This window comes from Neodiprion pinetum, chromosome 5, assembly GCF_021155775.2.
Source record: "Neodiprion pinetum isolate iyNeoPine1 chromosome 5, iyNeoPine1.2, whole genome shotgun sequence".
In the NCBI taxonomy this organism is placed as follows: Eukaryota; Metazoa; Arthropoda; class Insecta; order Hymenoptera; family Diprionidae; genus Neodiprion; species Neodiprion pinetum.
Genome location: NC_060236.1, coordinates 18,869,196 through 18,884,722, shown reverse-complemented (window position 1 = coordinate 18,884,722; position 15,527 = coordinate 18,869,196). Strand labels below are relative to the sequence as shown.

General features: G+C 34.3%; 2 protein-coding genes across 3 annotated transcripts in view; one reads left to right on the top strand and one right to left on the bottom strand.

Moving 5' to 3' along the window:
• LOC124220258 (sphingomyelin phosphodiesterase) overlaps positions 1-6,613 on the bottom strand; it is a 48,925-nt gene extending 42,312 nt beyond the window's left edge. For both annotated transcript variants that reach the window (XR_006883547.2, XM_046628878.2), the window contains exon 1: positions 5,952-6,613. The gene's annotated coding sequence lies outside the window, so the exon portion shown is untranslated. The remainder of the gene's footprint in view (positions 1-5,951) is intronic.
• A 1,433-nt stretch (positions 6,614-8,046) lies between these two features.
• LOC124218626 (uncharacterized) overlaps positions 8,047-15,527 on the top strand; it is a 54,760-nt gene continuing 47,279 nt past the window's right edge. Inside the window, exon 1 of the mRNA XM_046625255.2 lies at positions 8,047-8,451. The gene's annotated coding sequence lies outside the window, so the exon portion shown is untranslated. The remainder of the gene's footprint in view (positions 8,452-15,527) is intronic.

Genomic DNA, 15,527 nt, shown 5'->3' with positions numbered 1-15,527 from the left:
AGATAGAAAATGAAAATTAGTTTTCTAGCTGTTACCAGAAAGTCTAGTATCCGTTACTATTCTTTCTCATTACGATCACTGTTACTAGATTTTCTCGTAACTGTTGCGAAAATTTAACGCTCGTGCAACAATAAATTGACGTTGAAGCCTTATTTAACTAAAGAAGTAGAGTAAACCGAAGAAACTGATTTTGCGTTGCAACTACCAAAAAAGGATCGACGATACCGCAAAGTGGTTACGCGTACCTCGTTTTTCGTAATTCCAACAATATTCAAACAGTTTTTTTTAACGATACCTGTTTTACAGAGTAATATTTCACACGAGTGTTTTATCTTCGGCGAAGTATTTTCGCCCATAAAATACCGCTTTCAACTTCAGAAAGTCGATATTCTCCTTGTGTTCTTGGCTACTTCAAAACCCCATCCAGTTAATGATGCGTCGCTAAAAGTAAGTGTCCCAGTTCTTGACCCTGTTCCAATTACTGATCTCTTTCGTTCGTATCTATTCGATATTTAGTTCTAAAATTACCGAAAAATAAATTCACAGTGTCTAATCATCTAGCAGTTGGTTCTGGTCATCAAGAAATTCATAATATTTGCCGTGAATTTATAATTTTGAAAAATATAAGGCACAATAATTGGGTCTAAGCGTGTCAATAACTGGTACACTTACCTTATAACCAAAGTTTTTTTTCCCTTTCTCAACGAGAATCTTTTCTCTCTTCGGTTATATTCTCGGCCTGCTCAGTCGAAGATTACTCACGGTATGACATCTTCGAGTACAACTTACTAAGGATCTACGTGTATTCTGTCGATTTATATGTAACGAATAATTCTCAACCTACTTACACCGCCAAGGTGGCTCTCTCCTTGACGTCATCATTCTAACTCTACTACGGTAGCCAGGCATTGACTTGACCAGGAACAGAACCTGTGGAGGCATCAGCGACGCTATTTCATACCCAATGCCATGTCGTGCCGGACATGGATTAAATTATCCTTCCCAAGGTTCGCTGTTATCGCAATTTCGTTACTCAATTAACCACCGCGAGTTACGCCGAGGTGAACTTGTGCTCACGGTTACTGAGCCGAGTTTACACCTTGCGATAATTCCCGACGATGTGCTCGGATCGTGAAGGTCGATCCATCTATTTGCAGAATTTTACCACTTTCTTTTACGCAATAAGTTCTAGCGCGAAAATTATTTTTATCGGTTATTTTTACAGTCAAGTACAGGATGTTGAGAATTAATTCACAAGGAATATAGTTGAAACATGTTTTAGTCGATGAGATTTTTTGTTACAATATGAAAGAAATGTGTAACATGAAAGGAAATTGGACATACAGTTGCAGCATGTCGCAATTCAGTAGAACATTTTTCGCTTTGAGAGAAATCTTGTTGCCATGTGCTGCATTCGAAACAAAAAAAATATCAACTTTGAAAATGGTGTTCAAATGAAACAGGGAAAACTCTGAATTCTTATCGGACATTTTTTCCGGACATGCTACGTTTGAGAGAATCATATTTCACTTTGAAACAAACATGTTGGATGAAAAAAAAAAGGTGAACATGTATTTTTATGAAAACTATTCTATCGACACGTTGAAGTTTAGAAGAACTTTGGTTATGAGAAAATAATTTAACAACATGTTGCAACTCGGAGAAACATGTTTTATTTCGTAAGAAGAGTACGAAGGGTACAATATTGAGATATCACGCCAGAAGAAATTTATTTGCAATATTTTACAACTGACAAAGACATTTCTTTTTCGGGGATAAGTGAAAATCGCCATTTTCTAACCGACAGGAAAAATCACGACAAAACTACCCGTTCAACTCATCAAAACTGGATGTAATAAGTCGTCAAGATTAGTCCATTGTACAAAACTTTGGCAAATTAAGAATTCGTTTGTAAAATTCGACAATTTTGAGTTCGCAAATTTTTTTACCCGAAACGCGTCGGCTGAAAAATCCCGTCTGGTATGTATTTTCCTTCGTTACTACTTTCCGAATAAACCCACCTCGTATTCTAGTTCCGTGTCAATTCAAACCGGCTAGCAATACCACATGTACAGGATATTCCACACAATGTGAACGGAAGTGAGATTTGAAGAGCGATGCACGTGGCTGACTCATCGTCCGGGTCCAGCAGTAGATAAAATAAAAGTTGTGATTCATTCGATTACCCGCCATGTAAACAATCTGCACGTTGTATTTTTGGGAGTTTTTTTTTTCAAATTTGCCATTTATTTCGCTCCGATCATTGGAATGCAATTTCTCCTAATCTTTTTTTGTTTTCTTCATAATCGTTTTTTCCCAGTTGAAAAAATATTTCGTTATCATTTTTTTAAGATTTTTCAAAATCCACGATTTTCTATAAGAATTTTCTTTTCTTTCTGAATCAGTACTTCGTACAAGTCATGTGAATGTCACATTCAAAAATCATTTGAATGCCAAAAAATTAACATCCCATGACTTCCTCTCAATAATGTGTAATTTATTAAAAATATATTCTCTTTACTTCACTAAAAAAAAACAAAAAAAAAAACAATAAACGTGGTTTCAAGATTATTGATTATTACAAACAATATTATATTTTACGCTCGAGATTTCATTTGTTTTTTCTTAATGTTATCAAAACGATATTGCTGTGACAATAATTTTGTTTTTTGCTTCTTCCTTCAGAGGACTTGAATAAAAATATTGTACACTTTTTATTTTTGTGCTATAACTTGCACTTTAAACGTCTCACCTGGAACAAAAAGCTGATCTCCTGATTCCATCAATAACCAAGGGGCTAGGTTGAATAACGGCGTGACCCGAATCGCACCAGTTTTGGATGTGAATCAAAATTTTCTCCTGCACATCAGACGCAATAAAACGCGCAGATTTTATCGGTCAACGTGATAATACTAGCATAAAAAGTGAACAAGACATTGTACATGTAAATTAAGCACGTTAGACAGTTTAATATTCACTAATTCAAGCACAGCTTCAACTGTAATGGTATGAAGTTCAGTTAAATTTACATAAAGAAACGATTAGAGTGATCGAAAAACGCGCATTTAATCTTGAATCGTGTGATAATATTCGCTGGCATAGAACCAAAAGCAATTCTGAAAAATGACCTCCCAAAAAATGGTCATTACCGTAATAAAAAGAAATTCACTTTAAGAAAAATAAATGAATAACTTGACGCTAATTAAATCCAAATTATAACAAATTCAAGTTTCCTTATTCTTATCATTATGTTTCATTTCATACTGTTTACATTGTGTCTAATGCAAGTGTAGCCTGTTTTGATTCGGTTTCATTCGATCCCACCATTTCGATAATTAGTTTAACTAGCCTGCGCTCTACCGGAAGTCACGTAATATCCAGTCTTCCTATATGTTGTTTTGTGAAATTTTCGTAACAATGACTGACACTTCATACACGAGGTGCGTTCATGGAGAATAGATATATTTTTTCGTTTTGTCTGTTTTTTTAATTCAAAGTCAAAATCGCTATCAAATTCTGTGAAACATTTCTCTCAACTCACCTTTAACAATATCATCTCTGCTTTGTCATGATTTTTTCTTATTACAGTACAAGGTCCGGACCATTCTTCATTGCTGGACGATAATTTTTACCATTTTCAAAACTAGAACAAATATTTCTATCTTCTTTACTAAAATCGTTTCAACGATTTTGGGTAGTGTTGTTTAAATTTTTCTCAATTCACACGAATCGTCGGTAAACAATATATTCCAACGAACTTCGAAGCCGTCGAAAAATGTTTGTTCTCATTTCGCGCAGAAAATTGTATCTATGCTTTTTTTTTTTTGCCAACCACAGAAGCCGACATTTTTACGAATTTCATTTATTACTCGGACTTGTCTGTACACTACACAAAAAAAAAAAAACGCCTGTCACTAAACCAGTTGAATAATTCGCTTTTTATTCGCAAAAAATAAAAATTTTATTCTACTTTTAGAAACGCCTTCAGAAGTTGTGGTCACCGATGAGTGTCGGAAGTTTCAGAGATTTGAATTCCGCGAAAAATTTCAAAGAGGTGTGGATTCTTCAGCTAATAAAAATTCATTAAGAGACTCATAAGTAGATATAACGGATTGAGGATAAATACACTGGGATTCTGGGTAAAAAATATCACTACGTTTTACAGTTGGGACGATGGCACAAAAAGATGAATGCAGGTTGCAGGTCGTGCGGTTGGACGTTTTACGATTAGTCGCAGAGTCGTGAACAAATTATAAATCTTGACTAAAAAGAATTTCGCTCACTGCAATTACAAGGAAATTCTAGTGAAATTGGCATCCTTGCAATTATAGTGATTTAAATATTATTTGAATTATAAGAAAATTTCGTACAAGTAACTATTTACAACTGAAGGTAATTAAGGTGATAAATTCCGTACATTTAACAGGATTTTGGTACATGTGGAACATAAAAATGAGATTCGTAACAATAATAAAAAAAAAAAAAAAAATAAATGAATAAAACGTAGGTTAAAAATATGTAACTTTAGTTTATCAAGAGGCTTGAAAGCACAGAAAGAGTCATTTATTTTGAAAAATAATTCAGAGATCGTTTATTTGATTTTACTCAAAATCTATAATCGTTATTTTCATACCAAGGGTGTAAAGTGTTACGCTCGTGATGTGAACAATATCTTTTGCCCTGCGTAGGCGTAAAATCCCGTTTTCGGTCTACCGTAACGAAAATCAGTTTTACTCTGAGAAAATAATCGCATCGACTGCGACCAAAATCCTCACCTTTCATTAGTTCTTCAGGTATCGTCATACGAAAAATGGATCAAACTACTAGCCTCAAAATGCGGATACGGTAAAAATCCAAGTAGGTCAGGAAAAAGTTTAGTTGAAAAAAACTACGCAATGTTTTACAAATATATCTACGAAATTCGTTACCGTTTACCTTAAAACTCAAGCTCAAATTTGAATAAAAAGAAAAAAACTTGGTAGTTTATTATTGATCCGTCAATATGATAGTTAGCCATTGATATGCAACGACAGGTTATGAATTGTAATATGGATTGTCAACGATTGTGTCAAATGAGGCTGAGGTTAGTAACGTCAACGTAACGAAACATCAAGGAAAAAATCATTATTTCCCAATTTTAGAATGACTTTGAAAGAGTTAGCTTTTCAAAATGAGAGTATGTTTTATTTATCATGGTTTACTAAATTTCATAAATTCCTAAACGTGCAAAGTATCGATTTCCAGTAACATTACCAACTTCACCCTCCTTATGCCAATGTGTATGTCATTATTTATGTTTCTTTCCGATTCTCGACTTTTTTTCCTCCTCGCAATATTGGCGATTGAAACAATTATAGCATAACATTTTAATTAGCAACACGTGGTGCACTCCAATGGCAATTACGTGAAAATTCACCAGGATCGCATGCTTGTAGTGTAGATCACCAACAGCGAGAGATTTTCTTAGACAGAGACATTATTACTCGTTAGACAATTGCTACAGAATCAACAATTGGTAGATTGTATAATTGATCGTTTTAACGATGCCATTAAATTATGTCATTTTTGTGTTTTGCAGTTGAACGATAAGTTTTTGATTTTTATTGCAAAAATTTCGTAATTACGCAGCGTACATTTTAGGATTTACCGCTGAAAATAATTTTTTTTACGCGCTAGCTTTAACCGCTAATGATAAGCGCGTGACCGCGGCTCATCAAAAAAAAACGAGTAATATCAACGTATTTAATATAACGTGTCTCGAACGTTGACAGGCTCCCTAATTCATTACTAACTTCAACACATTCTGAAACAGCTCGTATTATACAACGCGAGATAACTTTCGCAGCGATAATAACTTAAAAATTTTGTTTTGCTCTTTCTTTCTGGTATTTCACATCCATGTGTTATAAAATTACTATCTGTATAAATTATGGTATATAATATATACTCACTAATTATAAAACGATTCTGTGTATAACGAACAGAATCTTGGCCCAAACTGTTTTTTCACTTATATTATGTCACGTAAAATGTGTGTTGCATGTGTATATTTTTGTAGATCAGAAACTTTGATTAAAAATAAACTTCACGAGCACTGTTTCTTTTTTTATAAATTTTTTTATTCAATCGTGTTGAATTTTTTTTTTTTATAATCTCCAATTTATTACACGTCAATTTTTATATTTGATTTTCACTTCAACAACCGCAGGTGCTGACAATTTCAAAATGTAGATCACAGTAAAAAATGCGCACGGAAGAAACGAAAAAACAATCGAATTACTTGTTTGAATTTGTTATTCTATTAAACTATTATGCATCAACCGATTGAGATTCGTTACTGAAAGATTGCGTTGGAATAATGTGATTATTAAAAATTGTAAAACTTCTTAAAAATCGTTAGTCGTAGAATTTAATTATTTTTTTAATCACGAGGAGAATAATTAACCGCAAGTATGTGTAGAAAAAAAAAAATTAATTCGCAGAATAATTATGACAAAGAACTTTTTGTTTGCTAAATCCTATCGCGAGCTTTTTTCTGGCGCGATAAGCTGCAGCGCGTTTAGAGAAGAGAGCGAGTCGCGATGTTCTCTTTGTACCCGACTGTCCACGTGGACGGCTCAGACCGCACTGACTATAATAAATTCTTAAAGGTACAGCTTTCATTCCACACGCGCTTGAGCTGCTCGAGCTTCGTTGAGCTTCCCGGTTCAATTTCTCCGGCTCCTTTCAATTCATTGATTTGATTATATTGCTTGGACGGTTGGTGAGTAGCGCGCATTTTTAATTTTTTTATATATTATCGCTTTTAAAGATTCTTCAAGAGCGCGAATCGAGGAGTCGATGTGTTGTACTCGAAAACGTCAGTTCAACTTGTAAATATATGAGTAGATAATTCATTACTAAAATATACGGTTGTAAAATTTTTCGAAATAATTGTTTAAAGTAGAATCGCAGTGTTACATAAAATTATAATTTAACAATTTTAACACAGCTTTATTTGACTTCCGAGTGTCACGTACGATCAGCTTTCTATTCGATTTATTTGCAAGTGTATATTCAAGTGTAACCAAATGAGTACTAGAACGTAAATTTTTTTAATAATTTGTAGACATTTGTAGCTCGTGGAAAATAAAAATATGTCCAATAGAGTTATGGATACATTGATGTCAATAAATTGGGCGGATTGAAGTAAACTTTTTTTCTTAAACGAAACACTCGTTTAGTTGAGTCGAGATAATGCAGCTGGTTGTTGTTAAAGAAAACAATTTTCCATTGTTAGCTCTTTGCTGTTTGTATTAATTGAATTCAGCGAAAGAGAATTTGTCTACAATGAGATGGAGATACGAATTAATATAATTCAAAGTATTTATATGTCAGATTGGATGTGAAGATAGTTGACTTTAAGTTTAAATGAATTTTGTTTGACGCAAATGACTCGTTGGCGAGTCGGATAAGACCTCGACGTTTATCGCTCGTGCTCATTTTATAGGTAAGAGCCGTCACTTACCGACTGTTGACGATGACTCGCTTACCGTTCGCCGGTACGTACCTACTGTTGGTATCTTACCGGCTTACGGTAATACGCTACTTATAATTCACAATCATTTGTTTCTCCTGATGTATGAACTGATCGTACATGCCCTAACAAAAAGTGTTCGAAAACCAAGGAGTGTTCAAAAAAAATGTTTGTCGAATAAAAAAAATGGACGAATTATTTTATGAAGGTTCAAAAACTGTGATCGAAGTTAACGAAGCGGAATTTGATGAAGGAAAAGATAATTTTGGAGTAACTAATAACTGATTTGCTAATCTTCTTCGCGTTCAAACACTGGATGACGATTATCAGAAGATAGTAAGTCAAGCTTGCGTGGATTAAACGCTTTTTCCCGCCCCGTATAAATTGGCCTGATGTAGGCGTGTATTAACATCAGGTTTAGTTGTGAAAGCACGCGATTGGTCGCCAAGGGTTGTTTACATGACAACGGTGCCGGTATAATACGGCTCGTAAGGAAGTGAAGACCGAAGCCACCCGGTGTGTGCAGTGCGCGTGACACGAGGCAAGCAGGTCCAGGTTCCCTTACAATAAACCTACGCTCCGGTTGTTCGTTTATTTTATTTACTCGTAACTTGTCCAAGATAGTGAAAAAAAACCAAAAGAAGAACAACTGCGTCGCGAAGATCGATGAAAAATGGTGGGGAATTTTTTCGGGGCTTTTACATTTGAGTAAACTCACATTTTTTCGCTCCGATCACAAGCTCGTAAACCGATCACGCGAACGCGACGGCGACTCGAATGGATCAGGTCAAGAAATCTAGTACTGTGCAAATTTGAAGTGTCAGGTGTAGAGATACGATAGTGCGAATCCAAATATTGACGATGATACGCGCTCGAATCGAGTTCATTACATAAAACGATCACTGGTGATCCATGGAAAGCAGCTGCAACGCAAGGTAATTTATATTATGATATTTTAACTGTGTGAATGTTGCGTTTGGAATTTTTAATCACCGTATAATTAACGATCGTTGTGCGAATTTTTCTTTAACGATTCGTCATCTTCGTTTCGTTGTTTTATTTATTTTTTTTTGTTTTTTTATGACCACTATTACTAGTATCAGTTACGATTTCTGCCATGAGTACGGAATAAGGAATGTATGACGACGATCCAAACCGGTGTTTAAAAACCTGCAATCTGAAGTTGCACGCTCAATTAGTAAATCGATATTGACTGTTTAGCGGACTATGAATTTCCCAATTACATTAATTAAGCACCTAATATAAGTGTTTGGTCGATAATAATTACCAGTCTCAGACTTTTTATTTTGACAGAAAGCTTTGGTTAAAATACAAAAAACACTACTCAATAAAGGTGATATAACCTGTCAATGACTGTAAGGTTTCACGTTTAAGAAACTTACTCGTGCAACTAAAGTGCGAGTTATAGCTAAACGACGCAACACTCTGTAAGTTGATAATTGTTTTAAGTTATGTCAAGTTTGTCGAGTAAGCGGTTACCGATTGTTTGATAGTTAAAATTATCTTATTACGGCTCATTATTATGGACTCACAATAATATTTGATCAAAACTGTACCAAGCGCACGTTTTAACTGAAAACTTTTAGTAAAAATCCGGAAAACTGTAAAAAATTGAAGGTTTGTCATTAGTTGAGAATTATCCTACCGATAATGTGATTGCATATTGCGTCAGAATAAATTCCGTTATTCAGTTGATCCAAATGGAGATTTTTTGTACAGAGAAGAATTTCATTTGTTATAGTAACTCCCAAAATTCAGGAAAACAGGTATTGTTAAAAAAAACTGCTCGATTATTGTTGGAATCACGAAAAACGAGGTACGCGTAACCATTTTGCTCTATCGTCGATCTTTTTTTGGTAATTGCAATGCAAAATCAGTTTGTTCGGTTTACTATACTTTTTTAGTTAAACAAGGCTTCAACGTCAATTTATTCTTGCACAAGCATTAAATTTTCGCAACAATTACAAGAAAATATAGCAACAGTCATCGTAATGAGAAAGAATAGTAACGGATACTAGACTTTGCGGTAACAGCTAGAAAACTAATTTTCATTTTTTACCTAGAACTATATTTTTCGATTGTGGTAAAAAATGAAAACAGTTAAGGACTGAACGGTAACGGGAACTAAAAATTTCCCTCACAAGTGTAAGTATTGCTTTCCAGATGACAGTTGAATAATTTATGCATTCAAAATTTTTTGACCTTTCACTTAATACAATCATAGTAATTTTTCCAACATTGGTTTAATTTTTTCATTCACGATGTTTTTCTATAACTGTTTCCTTTTTTGCGTTTTGAATAGGTGCAATACGTCGCTATTATTCTTGGATGCTCTTCTTTGTGAATGAATCGATAAAAAAAAAAACACGAAAAAAATATGTAATCAGAATTTCGTACATCGACGACATTGCTGTAGCTTGTAAAATTATCGTGCGATGATTAATGGCGTGCATTTCCTAGGGTGCAACACACTATCATGTTGTACAGTATTATTGATAAAACAACATGAAAACTAGGTAAAGGACTCTCAACATCGCGTGGCTGTAGCTATAAGACCGGAATAAATATAGCAGCAGTTAAAATTACAATTTGTAATTTGTATTCGAGATTTTATGTTCATGCTTTTAAAGTAGTCACAATATTACGATTTCAACTATTAGGCTTTCATCTGACATGAATTTGGAGCTGTGATGTTATTATATAAAGAAGATGGGAAACCTCAAACGAACATTTTTTCTCGTAACTGAAATTCGTTAACTGTTACGTTGGTCTTTGGATTTCTCAGTTAATCTGAAAGAGTACAATTATGCTGACTGATTTTCAGAAATCTTTTTACTCCCAAGTCTTCGCGATCCTTAAGACGAAGTTAACAGTCACATTTTTAATCAAAGCTGTTGAGAATCGTCGTAACGAAATCATCTCACTTCGTATCCGAACCTTGAATTCGGCACGAAACCGAACCTTTTGCATGAAAACAGTGTAGAATATTACGATTACAATAATTATTTACCAACTGAACCACATTCCGGTGCAACTATAATAACATTTAGTTTGTTATTGCAACGATCATGTCCATTTTACCAAAATTATCAAGCAACCGTGACAAATAAAAATATTCTGATTGTAGGTAATATTCCTGACTCAATTTTACTCAACGTGCGTTGAAAATTTGAAAATCGTTAGATCTCGTTCTTTTTTGTTATTCCACATTTATTTACAACAGTTGCACGAATTTTACTATTCCCGGAATAAGCGCGAAAAAGAATTCGGTTTGTTCCAAAATGTTGAAAAAAAAAATAAAGTAAATAAATAAATACGAATGACTCGTCGTCAGAATCCCTGCACCCCGTTAATTGTTATGGTCATTATTGTTATGGTTTTATGTTTTTCCATTACTTTTCTGTTCATTCTTCGTTGTTATGCACAAGATTACTCTTTAGGCCCGAGAGGCCGGGCTTAGCTGATACACGTGAGCGGCGACGTGGATGCCAAAAGAGTTAGTCATTTCGTTTTACCCGCGGCCGCGATACAATACAAGAACGGTGGATCGTTACGTGTGTGCTGCATTCTTTTGAAGATATTATATCCGCTTGTGACTAGAATTGCCACACAAATTACGTATGCGTGATAATTTATACATCGAAGAAATATCGCCCACACGTATAAAATAATATTCAACGAGGCTCCCTTCTATTTGTACACACACACACACGTATATATATGTATATACTGCAGGGGCTAGACTTACACAGCATTTTGACATTACGTACGAAGCATTCCGTGTACCAACTTGATTGAGCGTTTTTCTTTTTCTTTTCTTTTTTTTTTCTTTTCTTTGCGCAACCCTGTTTTTAAGATTCACGATTACCAAAAAATAAAAACATACAAACTTTCAGTTTCCGTTTTCTTAAATTCTGAGAAATCTTCCAACTGTACTTTTGTTATTCAAAATCGTCGGAAATGGATAAATTCGTTTTAAAAGAAATAGCCGAAAAAAGTGAACAGAGAAATAAGAAAAATTTGATTCACGAAAACCTCAAACCCCTTTTTTCCCTCCGACAAATTTTAATAAATACGCATATTTTAATTTAAATTAACCGATACGTTAATAATACCGTGACAAAAAGAATTACGCGAAATTGGTTGGATAAATAGAAGAAAAAAAAAAAAAACTCGTCCGTATTCTTTGATCCGGTATGCAAATTTTCGAAACCATACAGGTAAACCGGACGAAAAAAAAAAAAACTTTTGGGCCTTTCTTAAGAGTGAAATTATTTCAACATGAATGCGTTTCAGCGATACTAAGAAAAAACGAAACAAAAAAGTAAACAAGTTAAATTGATTTCAAATAATCATCTTAAAAACTGTCAGTACGTTTATTCGAGTTTCGAGACGAGTGTGAATAATATGCAAGGTCAGATCGCGGATAGGCGGGACGTGGAATTGGCGGGGAATGCCCTATATACTAACACCAAACGTGTAGAACCACGAGGAACAAACGCCAGGTACCGGCATACACGTGGCACGGACCGGACGTTGGGCTGTTGGGCACCTGCCCAACGCACTCGAGCATTGCGAACCGTTTCACGAGGCGGTGAAAGAGCGAAACCCGAAACCGCCTCACGAAAATTCAATTTTTTTTATTCAAAACTATCGACGAATTCTCATTCAACGCGTTACACATTGTTATGGTGTTAAAAAAAAAAAAAAACAGTTTTTCAATCTGTTTCGATCTGTCGTTTCGATTCCGAAATTCAAAGATGTAATTTTTAAACGTGAATTTTGTTTGAAAAATAGTATATTGCGTAACAAGGAGGTTAAACTCGGTCTTTTCGCGCCGAGCGTAAGTTTGCAATATGAATCGTAGTCGAAGACGAATATTGCGCACGATTCTTTACGTAACTAGAATATGTTACGCGTTTTTTCGCCAAGCACGAAATTGAGGTTAGGGTCGTGTAACGTCAGATTTGTTCGCCAACGCGCATGCGCGGAGTACTGACATTACCAGTTTTAACTCCTAGGACTTAAAAGTGGTCTTTTCAGTACTCTGCGCGTGCGTGTTTGCAGACTTACTCGTCCATCGTAGAAACGGGTACTTTGTGCACGGGAAACACACATGGAAAAATGGATCAAACATGCTCGCGTTTTATAAAAATATATTCTCTGATTTTTTTTTTAAAGCGTGACGTTTATCGATTTATCGAAGCTTTTCGGAAATCTGTAACTTTATTGCATACCCTCATTTATTTCCGAAAAAATTATTTGGCTTCAGCTTTGACGATGAAAAAACTAGCGATACACAATTTAATTCTAATAGTGAGAATAGCTGTGAGAATAAGAAATGTGACCTCAAAGAAATGAGAATTGCAAAGAAATTGGAAATAATTGATTATCATGGATTTCAGATATTGATCGAAGATGCGTCTTTTTCATTTACGATATTGTCAAAATTGTCGTTCAGGAATCTCAGGATTTCGAATAATCTTGAAAGATAGCTTCTTTATGCTCGTGCAGTTCAATACAATATTACAACAGTACAAATAGATGTAATGAAGAATTGAGTGATACAAGTTTGCTACCACTGTATAAAATATCATGCATATGATTACATATTTGATTGTAAAATTATTCTATCATTGCATAAGATTTTATAATTCATTAATAGTGGAATTTCAAACGTGGCATTATGAAGATGAAGGCAGAGTTATTATTTAGATATATTTGGAGGCTCAGATTTCATTATTCTTGGTGGGGAAATAGGAATTTAGATGAAACAAGTTGAATATTCACCACACGGTGTATTAAATTAATGTACCAATTAAATCATCATAACATTTATTTACAGAAATTATTTTCCTCGAGTATTCTTACTTACAGTTAAATTCCCTGAATCTGAAATAATGACCATTCTCCAAAACGTGAGTGATTTGAACGAAATGAAAAACACAAATAAATAGTAAACATTTATTTAGCCATATTAATGGCCATATTTGGCTTGGAAAAATAAATATCGTAAAGTAAACCTTTGCCGTGTGTCTTTTTTTTTTTTTTTGCTGATGCGACATCCAAACGAATGAATGCTGTGTAAGTTTAAAAAAAATTCCGGCGATCATTTGCTCAGCTTTGCGTGCAGCATCCCGAGGCATGTAAAGTTTCCTTATCTAGCTTTAAAAAACCCTTCAAGACCAGACGCTCAGTGCCAAAAATACGACAGCGGCGGCGCCTGGAGTCGCTTAAAGTGCAGTAAGACGGACACATTTACGTTTTACCTTCATGCATCCAGATGCTGGGGGTGACTAATTCTGGTAGAAGACAAATATCGCCGACTATTCGACTGCACGGAGAAAAATTTCTAGTTAAGGCAGTGCCCTGATTTAGAAATCTAAAAAAGGAGTTTTTTGGCTTCCTAATGTTTTGAGTGTATTTTGCTGATTATTAACTGACTATATATGTATGGTGTATCGCCGCTGGAGTCTCGAATTGGCGGGAAAGACGGAGTGCGCCATTTTTATCTGAAACGTAAGTATACTTAAATTTTTTTTAATTGACTTATATTTTCACTATCGATGACCTGAAAAAAAGAACATTACAAATCGTGAAATCATATTAATTTTCGATACTGACTGAAAAGGTGACGATTTTTACAAAAGAAATTTCTTTATTCGTGCAATAAAAATGGTATAAAATGACTTTTTTATCAATGCTTTTAGTTCACCGATAGTGAAATTATATGTAAAACTTTTGTCTTGAACTTTTCACATGTGTCTTAAAATATACTCAAAATTTTAAGAAGCTTCGTTGTTTTTCTCCCTGTCAAAAAAAAAAAAACTTTACGAAAATCACTTTTACTAGGCCTTTAAATCAGGACACTGCCGCAAGAAGATCAACTACACAGTCCTTGGTTATATTCTTTTTTTACCGTAATCGAAGAATACAGTTTCGTGTACAAACTGGAAAGTATTTTTGTATCTATGGCTGGGATATCTAGTACGTATTGACATGCTTTTTCATTTTAGTCACTTGTGTTAAATCTTCTTGCGACTATTGCCATGATTTGACCGTCGTGAAACAATAAATTTATACCGAGACCTCATGTAACTGAGAAAATGTAGTAATCTAAAAAAAAAAAAAAAAAAAATAACAGATCTAATGTTGCAATAACCAAAAAATATAGTATCGACAGCTATAATTACTACTAAATAGTTACTTGTGCCACAATTTCTTTTGATTCTAAAAAAATTGTAACAGCATTCATTTGCCTAGAATTCTCTAGTAGCTATAAAAAAAAAAAATTAAAAATTTCTTAGTATGTTTTGAATTCCAGTGGGGAATCATTTTACAAAATTTGTACCTACGGTGGACAATAAGAACAAATTTCCGGCGAATGGTCTGAGGAAAAGCTTGTCAAGACGGTAAAATGTGAATAAAAATCTTATGTTCGATAGTGCAATAAATTTTTAAGGTTGATTTGATCAATATGAGATCGTTTGAAAATGAAAACAAACTTTTATTCCATAATTTCGATTTTAATATTGTAGAATTTTTATAGAATGGGATACATCCAATAGTCGAAAAAATTGACATTGTAGCTCATTTCGTCGTCAATAGTGAAACCTTCACTATTCTTGGATGGTGGATAAACTGTTCTTGTTTTCTGCGGAAGTCACCTTAATTAAACGGTACTTATTAAAAATTTGTTTATGAAAATGAAATGAGCAACTATGAGTTTATGAATCGAATTTTGTTTTAAGGGGATAGAACAAAGAGAAAAGAAAACGCAACTAGTGATTTCAAAAAAGCAGGTATACCATTTTTTAATTCAAAATTCCACAGGATTCGCTTCAGTTGTATCCTTTGGACTTTCGTTAAAATTAAATCACGCAATTTCTGCAATAATTCTGTCAGGACCAAACAATTACACAATGGCGATGGATGAATTATTTCGTCTCGATGCGAAATTGCAGTTATTTATTGGTCGAAATGAGCCTGC